This window comes from Budorcas taxicolor, chromosome 3 (assembly GCF_023091745.1).
Source record: "Budorcas taxicolor isolate Tak-1 chromosome 3, Takin1.1, whole genome shotgun sequence".
NCBI lineage: Eukaryota > Metazoa > Chordata > Mammalia > Artiodactyla > Bovidae > Budorcas > Budorcas taxicolor.
In genome coordinates this window covers 11,881,583-11,899,542 of record NC_068912.1, presented here as the reverse complement: position 1 = coordinate 11,899,542, position 17,960 = coordinate 11,881,583, and the positions used below count along the sequence as shown (strand labels likewise).

Below are 17,960 nucleotides of genomic sequence, written 5' to 3'. Positions count from 1 at the left end.
TTAGGAAACTCTCTCTGTGATAAAATTTATTTGAGAAAAATAGGACCTATGCTGCCAGAGGATGAATTAAAAGTACCTTCCCCATATTTCTCCCACTTATTACAACTAAAAAGTGGCCATTATGCACAAAACTTATCGAAGAGGTCTCTGGGATCAACATAGATCCTCTTGCAAAAAAAAGAAAAAGAAATCAACAAAAACCCTGCTTTCTCTATTTGAAGCGCAAAAAAAAAAAAAAAAAAAAAAAAGGCAGCCTATCAAAAATGAAGAAAACTTCTAGAAAATAAAGTTTTTATTAAGTCTAAACACCACAGAAAATATGCTGACCCCACCTGCACCCTTGTCAAAAAAGACCAGTGACACTTGAACTTTCATCCTTTTGATAAGATGTCCTAACGTCTTCTCTGGGATGATGTCAGGAAAAGGTAAGTAGGAGTCAGGATTCCTGAAGCCTGGTAGAGAGTTTATCTCTTTGCTAAGTGAACAACAAACATAAAAACCCAAAGAAATGCACACAAAATATAAATAGTCAAACTTCTGAAGACTAAAAACAAATGAAAAGTCTTGAAATTAGTGAGGAAAAACAAATGACATTTTATCTATGGGGGAAAAGCAATGTGAAGAGCAACAGATTTTTTTCATCAGAAACAGAAGGAAGTGTGTAGTGTAGAAAAATGAACATCTTTGCCAGTTGATGGGTGGCAAACCTGAGCACTTAACAGAAACACCTAAATTTCCAGAGTAAATATCTTCTGCTTAACATCATTTAATTGCACAAAAAGCAAATGCAAATGCTGTAACACTAATAATCACCTTATTTCAAGTTTTTATTCTGAATTTTTTCAACTTACTTTTTATTGAGATAATGAGGAAACTTGGGTTTATAATCTATAATAATTTCATGCGCATAACATTGTATGTCTAATTTTGTATATAGCACAGTGTGCTAATTACCAAAATTTTAGGTTCCAGCTGTCACCATGTAACTGATCCTCTTCACCCATTTTGCCTTCCTTCCCAACTGCTTCTCCCCTGGTAACTACTAGTCTGTTTTAGGTATCTATATGCTTGGATTTGTCTGTTTGGATTTGCTTGAATTTGTTTGTTCAGTTATTTTATTTGCTTAAGTTTTTCTTTTTGTAATCCACATTATCAGCATTTGGATTTTCATTTTATTTATTTATTTATTTGCTGGGTTTGCATTGCTGTGTGGGCTTTTCTCTGGTTGCGGTGAGCAGCGGTTACTCTCTAGGGGTGGTGCACAGGCTTGTCACTGAAGTGGCTTCTTTTGTCACAGAGTATAGGCTCTAGGGCTTGCAGGCTTCAGTAGTTACAGCATGTGGGTTTGTAGTTGCCGTGCCCAGGCTCTAGAGTACAGACTCAGTAGTTGTGGTGCAACAGCTTAGATGCTCTGCAGCATGTGGGATCCTCCTGGAGCAGGGATGGAATTTGTATCTCCTGCACTGGTAGGCAGACACTGAGCCACCAGGGAAGTCCCCACATTACAAGCTTTTAAAATGAGAAATACCAGCTCATAGATAAAAATACAGTTGAGAATACAATGGCATTGTCTCAAATCCCACAAGTCATATTTTAAAAACTGTAACATCTAATTTTTATTTAATTTAGCATATATTTACCATAAAGTGGAAATAAGCATTAATAGTATAGTCATAAAAAGAGATAACTCTGTCTCAAAAAACATTGAACATATTTCATTTTAAAAAGCACTGTAAACCAATGCAATTTTATGACATATATTTTCCCAAAACACCAAATATTTTAAATTCTTTTTTTCCAATGTAAAGCCATTATCCAAGAAGACTTGCCAAGATTTACTATCCTCAATGTTTTGCTTTTTCCTTTATTGAAATAAGGTTGATGTACAGTATTATATAAGTTGGTGTACAATATAGTGATTCACAATTTTTAAAGATTATGTTCTATTCATAGATATTATAAAATATTGTCTGTATCCCCTATGTTATATAGAAACTCCTTGTTTATTTTATACATAATAGTTTGTAAGTCTTAATTACCTAGAGTTAAACTGCCTCCTCCCTCTTCTTCTGCCTACTGGTAACCACTAATTTGTTTTCTACAGTCGTTAATTTATTTTGGTCATAATATTAAATAGTGTGTTTTATTAATTAGATTACACATTAAGGCAGTGTTTCTATTTCTCAAACTTATTTTACTTGGCAATCATAACATCCTGCAAGTTCATCCATGATTTTGCAAATTGCAGAATTCAGTTCTTTTTTATGACTGAGTAGTATCCCATTGTCTATTTATATACCACATCTTCTTTATCCCTACATCAGTTGATGGCTACTTTGGTTGCTTCCATATCTTGACAAATGTAAATAATGCTGGAGTGCATGTATCTTTTTAAATTAGTGTTTCTTTTTTACAGATATATACCCAGGAGTGGAATTGCTGGGTCATGTGACAGCTTTATTTTAATATTTTGAGAAATTTCCATACTGTTTTCCACATTGCCTTCACTAATTTACATCCCCATCAACAGTGTACAAGGGTTCCCATTTCTTCATATCCTTGCCAACATTTGTTATTTTTGTTCTTTTTGAGGATAGCCATTCAAACAGGTGTGTGGTGATGTCTCTTTGTGGTTTTGATTTACATTTCCCTGATGATTAAGGATACTGAGCATCTTATCATGTGCCTGTGGACCATCGGCATGTCCTCTTTTGAGAACTGATTATCTACAGGTAAAAGAATGAAAATAGAATACTAGTAAGAGCTAAATTTTTATACAAAAATAAACAAGATTAAAGACCTCAATGTAAGACTAGAAGAATGTAAGACTAGAAGCCAAAAAACTCCAAGAAGAAAACAAAGAACCCTCTTTGACATAAACCATAGCAAAATATTTTGTTTTGGATTTGTCTCCTGAAGCAAAAGAGATAAAATTTAAAATAAGAAAATGAGAACTAAATAAACTTAAAGGTCTTTGCATATGAAAGGAAATCATTGTAAAAAGGAGAAAACAGCCTACTGAATGGAAGAAAATATTTGCAAATGCTAAGAATGTTAAGGAGTTAATATCCAAATAAGTAAAGAGCCCATACAACTCAACATCAAGAAGGCAAACAACCTGATTTAAAAATGAGCAGAAGATGTTTAATACATTTTATTTATATATACCAGCCCATAATATACCACTTATGTCCTTCCTGAGAGAGTATAGTAGTAACAGAACTGAGAAAAAGATTCAGAAAAGTCTCTAGGTTTTATGCTGGAATTTTCAGTAAGATTAGTTGCTACTTATCTGTGATACATCAACTTTGTAGAATTTCTTATTTTCTTAGGGTAATATTGACCTTTCCTGTAGCTCAGATGGTAAAGAGTCTGCCTGCAATTCAGGAGACCCAGGTTTGATCCCTGGGTCAGAAAGATCCTCTGGAGAAAGTAATGGCAACCCACTCCAGTATTCTTGCCTGGAGAATCCCATAAATAAGGAGCCTGGCGGGCCACAGTTCATGGAATCGCGAAGAGTCAGACATGCCTGAGCAACTAACACTACTTTAGGGGAGTCTAGGGCAATATATAGAGACTTCCCTGGTGGCTCAGATGGTATTGACCCAATGCTGTATTTCCTTCATTACTCATTGTATGTCTGCTAAAATTATTGCAGAACACCTTTTATTGTCAAAACACTCAGTACTATAAAATTTTATTTAAACATTAGCTCTTATTGCTTTCACATTAAAGAAAATGGGGGTTACTTATAGCCCTCACCCAAGGATTTCCTAAGCCACAGAACACATAGGCAGCACTGTCCTGTTTACTTCTTTGAATCAGTGTCCCAAAATATTCCATAAAATCAGAAGCTAGCATCTAGCAGTCATTGGAAGGACACTATCATGTGCAGTATTATTAAAAAAATTTAATAGTATGGCATTACACTCAACTATATATCTATCTATATCAATCTATTTGTCTGTCTATATCTAGAAATATATTGAAACATACTAGACTGCCAGTGATTTCTATACAGTGTATATCTTATAAGAAATAAGTATCTCCCCTCAGCAGCACAACACAGTCCCTCACAATATTACCTAGAAAAAAAAAATTCAACCTTTACATCACTAGGAATTTAAAATCATCTTTAATATAGTAAAGAAAGGCTTCCCTGGGCTTCCCTGGTGGCTCAGATGGTAAAGCATCTGTCTGCAATGTAGGAGACCCGGGTTCAACTGCTGGGTTGGGAAGAACCCCTGGAGAAGGAAAAATGGCAACCAACACCAGGATCCTTGCAGGGAAAAGTCCATGGACTAAGGAGCCTGGTAGGCTATAGTCCGTGGGTCGCAAAGAGTTGGACATGACTGAGCGATTTCACTTTCTTTCTTTCTTTGATATAGTAGTCATAGGTTTGGTGTTTCTTCTCCCATCATGCTTTTGCACTTCAGTAAAGGTACAAAACACCTAGTGGATGATTGGCAGTAGCATAGAATATGCAGAAACAAATAGTAGAAGTAGTTGGAAAACTTCCTTAACACACTAACTATATACCTGTCATGGCTCAGGTCCAAGTCTCAGACACTTGATCCCTTTGTGTCAACCTCTGTGAAAAAGCTTCTCCAGATATTTCAGGGTAAATGCTTCACTGACATCTGTGAACACTCGGTTATAAAGTGATAATACAAGAGTATTCAAGAAATTTCTTTCCAAGGGCGTTTCTGAAAGCATTCTTCATGTCCTTATTCCTGAGGCTGAAAATGAGAGGGCTGAGGAAGGGAGTGATGACAATGTAGGGAACTGCGATCGCTGTGTCATCTCCCCCTGATGCTTCTGGCTTCAGATAAACAATAGATGCAAAACCAGAGTGGATGATGACCACTGTGAGGTGGGAGGCACAGGTAGAAAAGGCCTTCTGCTTGCCCTCACCCGAAGGGCTTTTGAGGACAGTGGAAAGAATGAACACATAAGTGAGGATGATGACCAGGAAAGTGCCCATCAAACCTGACACTGATATCACTGTTACAATGAATTCTGTGAGGTCACTGTCTAAACAGGACAGCCTCACAACAGCTCGCATATGACAGAAGTGTTTCACAAGGTTGGGGTTGCAGAAAGAGCCCCTGAATATCAATGCAGTCTCTATCACAGAGACAAAGAAGCCTGCAACCCAAGCAGAGGCCACAAGTTTTCCACACACCATGTTGGTCATAAGCAAAAGATATCTGAGAGGGCTGCAGATGGCCAAGAAGCGATCATGTCCCATCAAAATAAGAATCATACAATTAGTGCCACCAAGTCCCAAGAAGAAACATATTTGCAAGCCACAACCTATAACTGAAATATTTATATTCTTGGCCAAGCAATTTACCAGCATCTTGGGGATACCCACTGGAGAAGGCGATGACACCCCACTCCAATACTCTTGCCTGGAAAATCCCATGGACGGAGGAGCCTGGTAGGCTGTAGTCCACGGGGTCGCTAAGAGTCGGACACAACTGTGAGACTTCACTTCACTTCACTTGGGGATAATAGTTAGTGTGTAGCAGGTCTCAGAAAAGGAGAGTGAACTAAGGAAGAGATACATGGGTGTGTGGAGACGTCTGTCCACCCAGGTAAGACCCAGGATGGCCAAGTTACCTGAGAGGGTGAGAAGGTAGGTGCAAAAGAAAATCACAAAAAGGATGTCTGTACATGAGGGTAAACTGAAAACCCAACAAGAATGAACTCCTTCAGGACTGTCTGATTGATCTTCATTTTTTGAACATCTGAAATTCAAAAGAAACAATAAATAAGTATATAGTTTTCCATTATTCTTTTGAAATTTTTGAACTTTTTCTTGTGTTTAAAACTTAAAGGTCAAAATTACACTTACAACTTTATATTAAGTTTAGGAAAACACAATACATATGAAGATGATTTGTTTCCCAATTTTCTTTCATTTGAATTTCTTTATTGTGCTAACAATACTGATTACCTTTGATTTTTTGTGGCCTATTCTTAAAATGATTTTATTGGCTGATAACTGGAAAAGGAAATAATTCAAGAAATACTCTAATTCATGTACAGATGAAGAGCATAAAGGTGATTCAGATTTGCATCACTTCTGAATCCTGAATCTAAAAAACCCTTAATAGAAAAAAATAAAAAAGCCAAAGTCTGACACTGCAACTTGTACATAAAATATTGTCTATAAATAGCTAATGAGTGAAAGTTGATAGTTGACTTAGCAATTTGGGGAGTACATTTGGACAATGGTTTACAATTGTAAGGGAAGCCCAAAATTATTATCTCTTCTTGGATAACACAGGTTCAGATATATTAAAATTAAATAAAGAACATACTCGTTTCCTTCTACTCTGAAGAGAAGGAGGAAGATAAAAAATATTCAAGGACCTTTATGTTAAGTTGTGATTAATTAGAGCATGTGTATGATAGTTCAGGTGTCAAGACACTGATTTTCCCATTTAATCAATGCCAAAATTGGTGTACAAAAGATAAATGCTAGTGATTCTGTATCAGTTCAGTTCAGTTCAGTCGCTCAGTCGTGTCCGACTCTTTGGACCCCATGAATTGCAGCACGCCAGGCCTCCCTGTCCATCACCAACGCCCAGAGTTCACTCAGACTCACGTCCATCGAGTCAGTGATGCCATCCAGCCATCTCATCCTCTGCCGTCCCCTTCTCCTCCTGCCCCCAATCCCTCCCAGCATCAGAGTCTTTTCCAATGAGTCAACTCTTCGCATGAGGTGGCCAAAGTACTGGAGTTTCAGCTTTAGCATTATTCCTTCCAAAGAAATCCGAGGGCTGATCTCCTTCAGAATGGACTGGTTGGATCTCCTTGCTGTGTAAGGGACTCTCAAGAGTCTTCTCCAACACCACAGTTCAAAAGCATCAATTCTTTGGCACTCAGCTTTCTTCACAGTCCAACTCTCACATCCATACATGGCCATTGGAAAAACCATAGCCTTGACTAGACAGACATTTGTTGGCAAAGTAATGTCTCTGCTTTTCAACATGCTATCTAGGTTGCTCATAACTTTTCTTCCAAGGAGTAAGCATCTTCTAATTTCATGGCTGCAGTCACCATCTGCAGTGATTTTGGAGCCCCCCAAAATAAAGTCTTCTTAACATCTTCTGCTTCTGTTAGGTCCATACCATTTCTGTCCTTTATCAAGCCCATCTTTGCATGAAATGTTCCCTTGGTGTCTCTAATTTTCTTGAAGAGATCTCTAGTCTTTCCCATTCTGTTCTTTTCCTCTATTTCTTTGCATTGATCATTGAAGAAGGCTTTCATATCTCTTCTTTCTATTCTTTGGAACTCTGCATTAGGATGCTTATATCTTTCCTTTTCTCCTTTGCTTTTTGCCTCTCTTCTTTTCACAGCTATTTGTAAGGCTTCCCCAGACAGCCATTTTGCTTCTTTGCATTTCTTTTCCATGGGGATGGTCTTGATCCCTGTCTCCTGTACAGTGTCACGAACCTTATTCTATAGTTCATCAGGCACTCTATCTATCAGATCTAGGCCCTAAAATCTATTTGTCAACAAAAACAAGACCAGGAGCTGACTGTGGCTCAGATCATGAACTCCTTATTACCAAATTTGAGTTAAATTGAAGAAAGTATGGAAAACCGCTAGACCACTCAGTTGGTTCTGTATACCCTTTGATAAATATACATCTGATTTGATCTCATCCTCCTTGAAATTAGGCAACATGCTATATTTTGTTATATTTAAAGTATTCATTCAGTTTTCTATGACACTGAGCCATGTTTTCTTTTTTTAGCCACATGTCAACATATTTAATAACTCATTTATAGAGCCTCAGTTTGGTTCAGCTTAGTCGCTCAGTCATGTTCAACTCAGTAACCCCATGGAGGGCAACATGCCAGACTTCCCTGTCAATCAGAAACTGCTGGAGCTTGATCAAACTCATGTCTACTGACTGTGATGCCATCCAACCATCACATCTTCTGTCATCCTCTTCTCTTTATGTTTTCAATCCCAGCATCAGGGTCTTTTCCAATGAGTCAGTTCTTCACATCAGGTGGCCAAAGTATTAGAATTTCAGCTTCAGCATCAGTCCTTCCAGTGGATATCCAGGACTGATTTCCTTTAAGATGGACTGGTTTGATCTCCTTGAAGTCCAAGGGACTCTCAAGAGTCTTCTCCAACACCACAGTTCAAAAGCATCAATTCTTTGCCACTCAGCTTTCTTTATAATCAAACTCTCACATCCATACATGACCACTGGAAAAACCATAGCTTTGGAGAGACAGACCTTTATAGCAAAGCAATATCTCTGCTTTTTAATATGCTGTCTAGATTGCTCATAGCTTTCCTTCCAAGGAGCAAGTGTCTTTTAATCTCATGGCTGCAGTCACCATCTGCAGTGATTTTGGAGCCTCTCAAAAACAGTCTCTCACTATTGGGACAGGATGCCATGATCTTAGCTTTTTAAATGTTGAGTTTTAAGTCATTATATTCACTCTCCTCTTTCACTTTCATCAAAAAGCTCTTTGGTTCCTCTCTTCTTTCTGCCATAATGGTGGTGTCATCTGCATATCTGAGGTTATTGATATTTCTCCCTGCAATCATGATTCCAGCTTGTGCTACATCCAGCCCAGCATTTCACATGATATACTCTACATGTAAGTTAAATAAGCAGGGTGAAAACATACAGCTTTGATGTACTCTTTTCCCAATTTGGGCTTCCCTGGTGGCTCAGAGGTAAAAAAATCTGCCTGCAATGTGGGAGACCTGGGTTCGATCCTTGGGTCTGGAAGATCCCCTGGAGAAGGAAATGGCAACCCACTTCAGTATTCTTGCCTGGAGAATCCCATGGACGGAGGAGCCTGGTGGGCTACAGTCCATGGGGTTGCAAAGAGTTAGACATGACTGAGCGACTTCACTTTCACTTTTCCCAATTTGAAACTAGTCCATTGTTCCATGTCCTGTTCTTACTATTGTTTCTTGATCTGCATACAGATTTCTCAGGAGGCAGTAAGGTGGTATGGTATTCTGATCTCTTCAAGAATTTTCCACAGTTTGTTATGATCTACACAAAGGTTTTGGCATAGTCAATAAGGCAGAAGTAGATGTTTTTCTGGAATTTTCTTGCTGTTTTGATGATCCAATGGATGTTGGCAACTTGATTTCTGGTTCCTCTGCCTTTTCTAAATCCAGCTTGAACATTTGGAAGTTGAGTCACATACTGTTGAAGCCTGTCTTGGAGACTTTTGAGCATTACTTTGCTAGTGTGTGCGATGAGTGCAATTGTGTAGTAATTTGAACATTCTTTGGCAATGCCTTCTTTGGGATTGACATTTTGTGAACTTTTTTCATAAATTTACTGAGTTTATTCTTCACACTGTGTATTTGAAATAACTAGGACATTTATGAAATGTATAGGGCAGCTGTGATTATTTTATTTAATTAAAAATAAGATTATTGTATCCATGAAGTGTCATGTTTGTAACAGGAATACAGCTGCTTAACTTTAATGGTATATTCTTTTCATTTATCAAATTTTTTTTTTGAGGAAAAATACCATGGTTCATATAAGTCTGTAGTTCTCAGGGTGAAATTTAAAAAGACAATGATTTCCAATAAGTCTTTCATGGGTGTGCTAATTATTTTTTTCTTAATTACTGTATCTATAAATAATTCATATTGTACTTTGTTATTCAGCAGTGTATAGGATGACCTTAGGCATGATACCAAACAGATATTTCAATGTTCCTTAGATTTTGTTCAGGTTAAGATTAAGCATTTCCTGGGTAGAATCAGTCTGGTCACTGGCAGTCAGAAGAGGCAGCAGGTAAGTGGCCTGAATTATAAATATTTCCAGGAAATACACAACCTCAGAATCTGCCTAATAGGTACCATTGAAATTCCATGGATCCTTTTGACCTCTTAGACCTAACAAAACCTTTATTCTTTCATAGTTGTACGTGAGTCACAGACCTAATCTTGTCTATGAACCTTTTCATATTTCCTATTTCCCACTCTCACTGTATCCACACTTTCATCATTTCTGAGTAATTTTCTCCCAAAGAGAAGACTAGGGTAGTTTTCTGCCTTTTTTCCTAAAGGTATATTATGAGGGACAGTGTCCAAATGATCTTTAGGCTTCCTCATGAGGCTTTAGGTAAGCTTCCTTAGTACTCAAACTCACTATGAGTCTCTTAGGGATCCAATTCCAAATTTTCAGGTTATTGTTCACCTTCCCCTATAAGCAGCATTCTGAAGGATTCTGAACTGTTTAGAAAACTTCTTTTCCCAGTCATAAAATACTGAGTCTCAATATGCCCCCATGTTTATCCCTAAATCATTGTGAAAAATCTATAAAAAGTCAATTTACACTCTAAACTTCTTAAGTTCTTATGACTTCTCATAGTAAATCTATCATTAGGAAATTATATGGATTGTGAAATTAAAGGATTAAATATGTATCACAAAGGAGAATGTACATATATATTTATTTATTGAATATACATATATATTTATTTATTGAATATACATATATATTTATTTATTGAATATACATATATATATTAATATTTGTCATAGTATTTACACATATTTTACTTGTATGCATGTGTACTAAGTCACTTCAGTTGTGCCTGACTCTTTACAAAATTATGGAATGTCAGCTCCTCTGTTCATGGGATTCCTCAGGCAAGAATACTGGAGTGGGTTGCCATGCCCTCCTCCAGGGGATCTTCCTGACCCAGGGATGGAACCCACATTTCTTGTGTCTCTTGCATTGGCAGGTAGATTCTTTACCACTGATGCCACCTGGGAAGCCCAAATATTGTGTGTGTGTGTGTGTGTGTGTGTGTATATCAGTTCAGTTCAGTCTCTCAGTCGTGTCCGACTCTTTGCGACTGCATGAATCACAGCACCCCAGGCCTCCCTGTCCATCACTAACTCCCAGACTTCACTCAAACTCATGTCCATTGAGTCAGTGATGCCATCCAGCCATCTCATCCTCTGTTGTCCTCTTCTCCTTCTGCCCCTAATCCTTCCCAGCATTAGGGTTTTTTCCAATGAGTCAACTCTTCACATGAGGTGGCCAAAGTATTAGAGTTTCACCTTCAGTATCAGTCCTTCCAATGATCACCCAGGACTGATCTCCTTTAGAATGGACTGGTTGGTTCTCCTTGCAGTGCAAGGGACTCTCAGAGTCTTCTCCAGCACCACAGTTCAAAATCATCAATTCTTTGGCACTCAGCCTTCTTCACAGTCCAACTCTCACATCCATACATGACCACTGGAAAAACCATAGCCTTGACTAGACGGACCTTTTATATATATATATATATATATATATATATATATATATATATATATATATTCGAAACAATGCCTGATATCCCAGCTATATACTTTTCCCTACCCTCAGTCGTCTCTCAGGTTGTCTGCAAATCAACATCTCGGATTTAATTTGCAATATGGATTTACTGACAAAAGTAATGCACACACTTTCCAAAGTCAAAGAGAAATTTGAATTTGGAGAAAATGTAGTGACAGTTAATCATGAAGAAAAGGGAGTCAAATCATCAAGAATAGTTTCCTATCTTCTGTATTTTATCAGGGTTCCAAAGCCAATTCAGTGTTATAGTTATATTCTTCCAAAATCGTCTTCATATTGTCAGAAGCATACTTTGTTCTTTTTTACTCAAAAGAGGCAAAAATTGACTTGGTATGAAAAATCACTGGTCAAAGACTCTGGATTAATTTTTTCACTGCTACTTTAATAATCTTGGGAAAATACCTGTGCCTTCTGCATCTAAGTTTACCCACCTAGGAAGTGAGGAAAACAATCCTGATTTTGTACATTTCAGCTTTCTATGGCTCTTTTTGACATGAGACGTGAGGCTAGGCCACTTGTACTATGATAAGATGTCAACACTCACTAAACTACAATAGTTTAGAACCTTTTCCTCTATCCCTTTAGAAATATTGACTAATATTAATTGGTATGAGGGCTTGAGAGTCGTCAGCTCTAGAGGTTTAATTCTGGTTAGGAGACCCTGAGGGATTTTTCTTTTCCTTCATCAGAGGGAAAAAGAGAACTTTCTCTCTCAACTTTGTATTTTATTCTCATTATTTGCAAGGCTTTGTATAACATGTGACTTGTAAAACTCTTCTGGGAATCTCTGGGGATTTAAAACTTGCTGAGTTGAAATTCTACCAATAACCAAGGCTTCACGCTACTTTCTTAACTTTTGTTTTGATAGGAAGTAGAGTGAATTCCATCCCTAATGCTCATTCAATTCACTCTTGCATTCATCAGAAACGTTTTTTCCCACTCATCAAAATCACTTTTCCTCTTATCATGGAATCTTTCCCTGGGTATTATTAAAGGGCTCACATTGTTTAAAGACTACTATGGGAGGTCTCAGAAAGGTATAACGAATGGTTTCTTCTTCCAGGGATTTATGCTTTAGTGGAAGATATGTTCAGTTCAGTTCAGTCGCTCAGTCATGTCTGACTCTTTGTGACCCCATGGACTGCAGCACAACAGGCCTCCCTGTCCATCACCAACTCCCGAAGTTTACCCAAACTCATATACATTGCGTTGACAATGCCATCCAACCATCTCATCCTCTGCCATCCCCTTCTCCTCCTGCCTTCAATCTTTCCCAGCTTCAGGGTCTTTTCCTATGAGCTTTGCACCAGGTGGCCAGAGTACTGGAGTTTCAGCTTCAGCATCAGTCCTTTCAATGAACACTCAGGACTGATTTCCTTTAGGATGGACTGGTTGGATCCCCTTGCAGTCCAAGGGACTCTCAAGAGTCTTCTCCAACACCACAGTTCAAAAGCATCAATTCTTCAGCACTTAGCTTTCTTTATAGCCCAACTCTCACATCCATACATGAATACTGGAAAAATCATAGCCTTGACTAGACCAACATTTTCTGGCAAAGTAATGTCTCTGCTTTTTAATACACTGTCTAGGTTGGTCATAACTTTTCTTCCAAGGAGTATCTTTTAATTTAATGTTAACAAACCAAATTTTGGTCTGCTGGTCTGTGCAGAGAAAAGCTAATTTACTGACACCAGGTTGTGGTGATGAAAAGTGCAGCATTTATTGCAAAGCTGAGCAAGGTGTATGGGTTGCAAATGCTAAAAAATCGAAAATCTCTGATGGATTTCAAGGAAGGGTTTTTAAAGACAAGTTGCGGGAAAGAGTTGCAAGCAGTGTTGTTTCATTCACAATTCTCTGGTTAATGTGGTAACAGGGTGATGTCACAGGGGTTAACATCATCAGCCCTTAGGCTCTAACCAGGCTGGGGCTGGTTGTTCATGATCATCATGCAATTAGCTTCTTCTACTTCGTGAGGGTTTTAGTATCTGCAAAACATCTCAGGAATATGTGTCAGACACTGTTATCTATTTCCTTCAGGGAGGAACTAAAGATTCTGTGACTGACTCTGATATATGACTAATATATATATTTATTTAAATTGTCACCAGTTCTCTTGACCCAACTGCTATTTGTTTGCTTGTTTGTTTGTTTCTGCATGTTCACATTCTTCAGTCATTAATACTTGAGTCAGCTTTTTGTAACCCAGAGGAGGATGAACTTTTCTACCATAAAAGTGAAGCAGGCAGAAGACATTCAGGGTAGTGGTTTCCTGTGGGACATAAGAGTCTTGCTTGATTAAAACCATACATTTTTTTATATTCCTCAACCTTAAGAGGGAACAAATGTAGAAAAAGAATGGATATAAAATTATAGAGATATGTTAATCATGAAACTTCATTTTAGGGACATATGTTTGCAGAATAATAATAGTGCCAGTGTAAAGTGGATTATATTGCAGTGTGCTGAGAACTAAAATAGTGCTAAGGTTAAGATAAGAGATGAAGCAGGGCAAAGGCTAATAGAGTGTTGCCAAAAGAATGCACTGGTCATACCAAACACCCTCTTCCAACAACACAAGAGAAGACTCTACACATGGACATCACCAGATGGCAACACTGAAATTAGACTGATTATATTCTTTGCAGCCAAAGATGGAGAACCTCTATAACAGTCAGCAAAAACAAGACCGGGAGCTGACTGTGACTCAGATTATGAACTCCTTCTTGCCAAATTCAGACTTAAATTGAAGAAAGTAGGGAAAGCCACTGGACCATTCAGGTATGACCTAAATCACATCCCTTATGATTATACAATGGAAGTGAGAAATAGATTGAAGGAACTAGATCTGATAGATAGAGTGCCTGATGAACTATGGATGGAGGTTTGTGACATTGTGCAGGAGACAGGGATCAAGACCATCCCCACGGAAAAGAAACACAAAAAAGCAAAAGCACAAGCTGGAATCAAGATTGCTGGGAGAAATATCAATAACCTCTGATATGCAGATGACACTGCCCTTATGGCAGAAAGTGAAAAAGAACTATAGAGCCTCTTGATGAACGTGAAAGAGGAGAGTGGAAAAGTTGGCTTAAAGCTCAACATTCAGAAAACTAAGATCATGGCATACAGTCCCATCATTTCATGTCAAATAGATGGGGAAATAGTGGAAACAGTGAGAGACTTTATTTTGGGGGGCTCCAAAATCACTGCAGATGATGACAGCAGCCATGAAATTAAAAGATGCTTACTCTTTGGAAGGAAAGTTATGACCAACCTAGACAGTGTATTAAAAAGCAGAGACACTACTTTAACAATAAAAGTCTGTCCAGTCAAGGCTATGGTTTTTCCAGTAGTCATGTATGGATGTGAGAGTTGGACTATAAAGAAATTTGAGCACAGAACAATGGATGTTTTTGAACTGTGGTATTGGAGAAAACTCTTGAAAGTACCCTGACTGCATGGAGATCCAATCAATCCTTCCTAAAGGAGGTCAGTCTTGAGTGTTCATTGGAAGGACTGCTGTTGAAGCTGAAACTCCAATACTTTGGCCAACTGATGTGAAGAGCTGACTCATCTGGAAAGACCTTGATGCTGGGAAAGGTTGAGGGCAGGAGGAGAAGGGGACAACAGAGGATGAGACGGTTGGATGGCATCACCAACTCAATGGACATAAGTTTGGGTAAACTCCAGGATTTGGTAATGGACAGGGAGGCCTGGAGTGCTGTGGTCCATGGGGACACGACTGAATGATTGGACAGAACTGAACTGAAGATAAGAGAAAATGGACCAGAGTTATCAAAGAAGGTGTCATGGAAAATTTGAAGATTTCCAAAATAAGAGGTGGTGTATTCTAGTTCACAGTTAAGAAAGAATATATTGCTGTAGCCCAATACTTCCTGTGATGTAATAACTGTGTAAAATTGGTTAGACATATTTTAAAAATATTATATTTAGGTAGATAGCTATAATGACATTTGCCAGGGTCCAGCCCCGGTGGATCCAGGGTAATTCGAAGGGGAGACGGAATCGGTGTCCTAGAAAAAACTTATTTAATCACAGATATATAGAGAGATTAGAAACGGATAGTGTAGTAGGAAATAGTGGAGAAAAAGAGGCTGAATAACTTGGTTTACGTTGGATATCAATTAAACTCCAAGACAAGGAATTTTCACCATCTACGTCGGGCCACCAGCACCCGTTTGAATATCGGAAGGTGCCCGCCTTGGGCTCCCTCTCTCACAGATCTTAGAAGCCAGGGCAAGTAAGTAGACATGGTGAGTACCCACGCTCCAGATGGGAATTCAGCCACAAAAATGGGGAACAAGAAAGAATGACATGGGGGAATCAGTCTTTCCAGAAACTGATCCCATTTCTTTATTTTTCAGGTTTGCTTATATACTTTTTGTTATACATAGGGATGAATACAGAGTCACGTGGGGGTCAGCAGACCTGACACTTGTCAAAATCAGGTGCTTCATATAAATGTATACAAAGGTCTTATGGGTTTTACATCATCTTCTGGCCATGAAGCCTGCTGATATTTTATGGACCTTTCTGATAATGGTCAGTCAACCAGAAAACATTTTTTCCAGGGGTGATTTTTCTTAAACCACGTGCCACCCTCCAAATAAAGTTGCATTCCTATAGGGTGAGGGTGTAGTGGGTTACAATCAAGAAAGGAATTTACTTAGCCTAAGGTTTAACATGATTAATCTTAAAGGTTAATACTTATTTTTCCTATATGCTAGTTATATTCATCATAAGGGCAGGGAATATGGAGATTTAGCAGCAAATATTGGTTCAACAAATGAAAAACCCTTCGCCAATATAATTTCTAATCAACCCACTATACTATACTAATAATTTTCTAACTTCTCAAAAGAGTCTGTATTTAGAAAGTTTTAAAGCATCTCATGCCTCTCACGGTTGGGAGGCTATAAACAATCACATGTCGCTGGACGAACCCGCTCAGGCAGGCTAGAGAACCTTCAAAGGAGTTTGTAATTTGAAACACTCTTGTCACGCCCAGGAATTTTTATTAACTGGAGCTGCAAGTTAACTCCTTCTCTGAGAGAAATGGTGATGGGGGAGAGCCCCCTGTAAAGTCAGAGGTGTAGGTGAGAGCATAAATCAGACTCTGGTTTTGGGGGGTAGATGCTCGGAAACAGGGGGTTTCCTGAGGCTCGATCCCAGCTTTGCATATGCCGAAGCCTCCTTCCTCATGACCTTTGCTATGGGCGGAGTTCCTCACACTGGCTCCCGGGAGACATTGACGTTTTTAAGCATTTAAAGGATCCCCTGGAGAAGGAAATGGCAACCCACTCCAGTATTCTTGCCTGTAGAATCCCATGGACAGAGGAGCTTGGTAGGCTACAGTCCACGGGGTCACAAAAAGTTGGACTCGACTGAATGACTTCACTTTCACTTCACTTAAAGGATACATATGGATCTGTAATAAACACCTAGACAGATGCTAAGCATTATGAATCATTAGGAAATTCAAATTAAAAATACTATGTGATTGTACTTCATAACTATTAGAATGTCTGAAAATTAAGAAAAAACATAAGATTGATTGGTGAAAATTTAAAAGAACTGTAACTAATACACTGCTCCAAAGACATAAAAGTTTAAAAAATATGTTGGCATTTTGGTAAACTCTCTATCAACATTTTAAAGTTTACTCTATCCCATTTCCAGACCTCCCCCCAAAATGTTGTATATTCAAAATTCTCTGTTCTTCTCTCTAAATAAAAATAATAATAATAACTTGGAAATAATTCAACACACAATTATAAAATGACTATGCATGGTGAAGAGGATAAGATGGATTGGCTAGAAATCTTAGGACTTGTAGAATGTTATGCACTGTGTTACACAGAATGTTACAGTGTGTTCCCAAATACTTTATATTATCTATATTTAAATGGGGACATGGAAAGTCCTGAAAACTTCACTCCAAACCTGTCTATGAGAATAAGAAAAAATAACAAAAGGAAATAAAAATAAAGGAAAAGTAGAAGTAAAAATCATTTGTTTCTGTCCAAAAAGATCAGGAAATCAGCAGGAACTGAACAGTGAGACACATAGCCAGTGACAATGGGAACTGCAATCTGCCTGCAGCTGTAGCGTCAGCAGACCTGAGAGTCAAACTCAGTCTCATCCCATGCCAGACAGGAAGGCCTGAGTGCCTGCAATAGCATTGCTGGCAGTGCCTGGAGGGTAACCCATCTACACCTTACATCAAGATGAACAGTATCCCATACAAGGGAAAAAAAAAAAAAAATCCAGGACTTTAAAAGGATGGAAGTTGTGCAAAGGTTTTAACAGTTTTCCAAACTGATGGAATCGAGTTAGAAATCAACAGCAGAGACAACAGGAAAATATATAACAAGTAGAAATTAAACAATCAATTTCTAAACAATCCAAGGGTCATAGAGGCGCCCTCAAAGAAAGTAAAAATGCATATAGTTGAATCAAAATAAAATTATGACTCATTAAACTTCTGGAGTGCATCTAACCAGTTCTGAAAGGGACATAAATAGCAATAAATGTTTACTGTAGAGGAGGAAAAGTCAAATATATAATCTAAATTCTA

At 38.1% G+C, this 17,960-nt stretch overlaps 1 pseudogene; it reads right to left on the bottom strand.

Annotated features, from left to right (window-relative positions):
* Window positions 1–4,654: 4,654 nt before the first annotated feature.
* Window positions 4,655–5,742, bottom strand: LOC128044862 (olfactory receptor 10X1-like; annotated as a pseudogene).
* Between the last annotated feature and the right edge of the window lie 12,218 nt (window positions 5,743–17,960).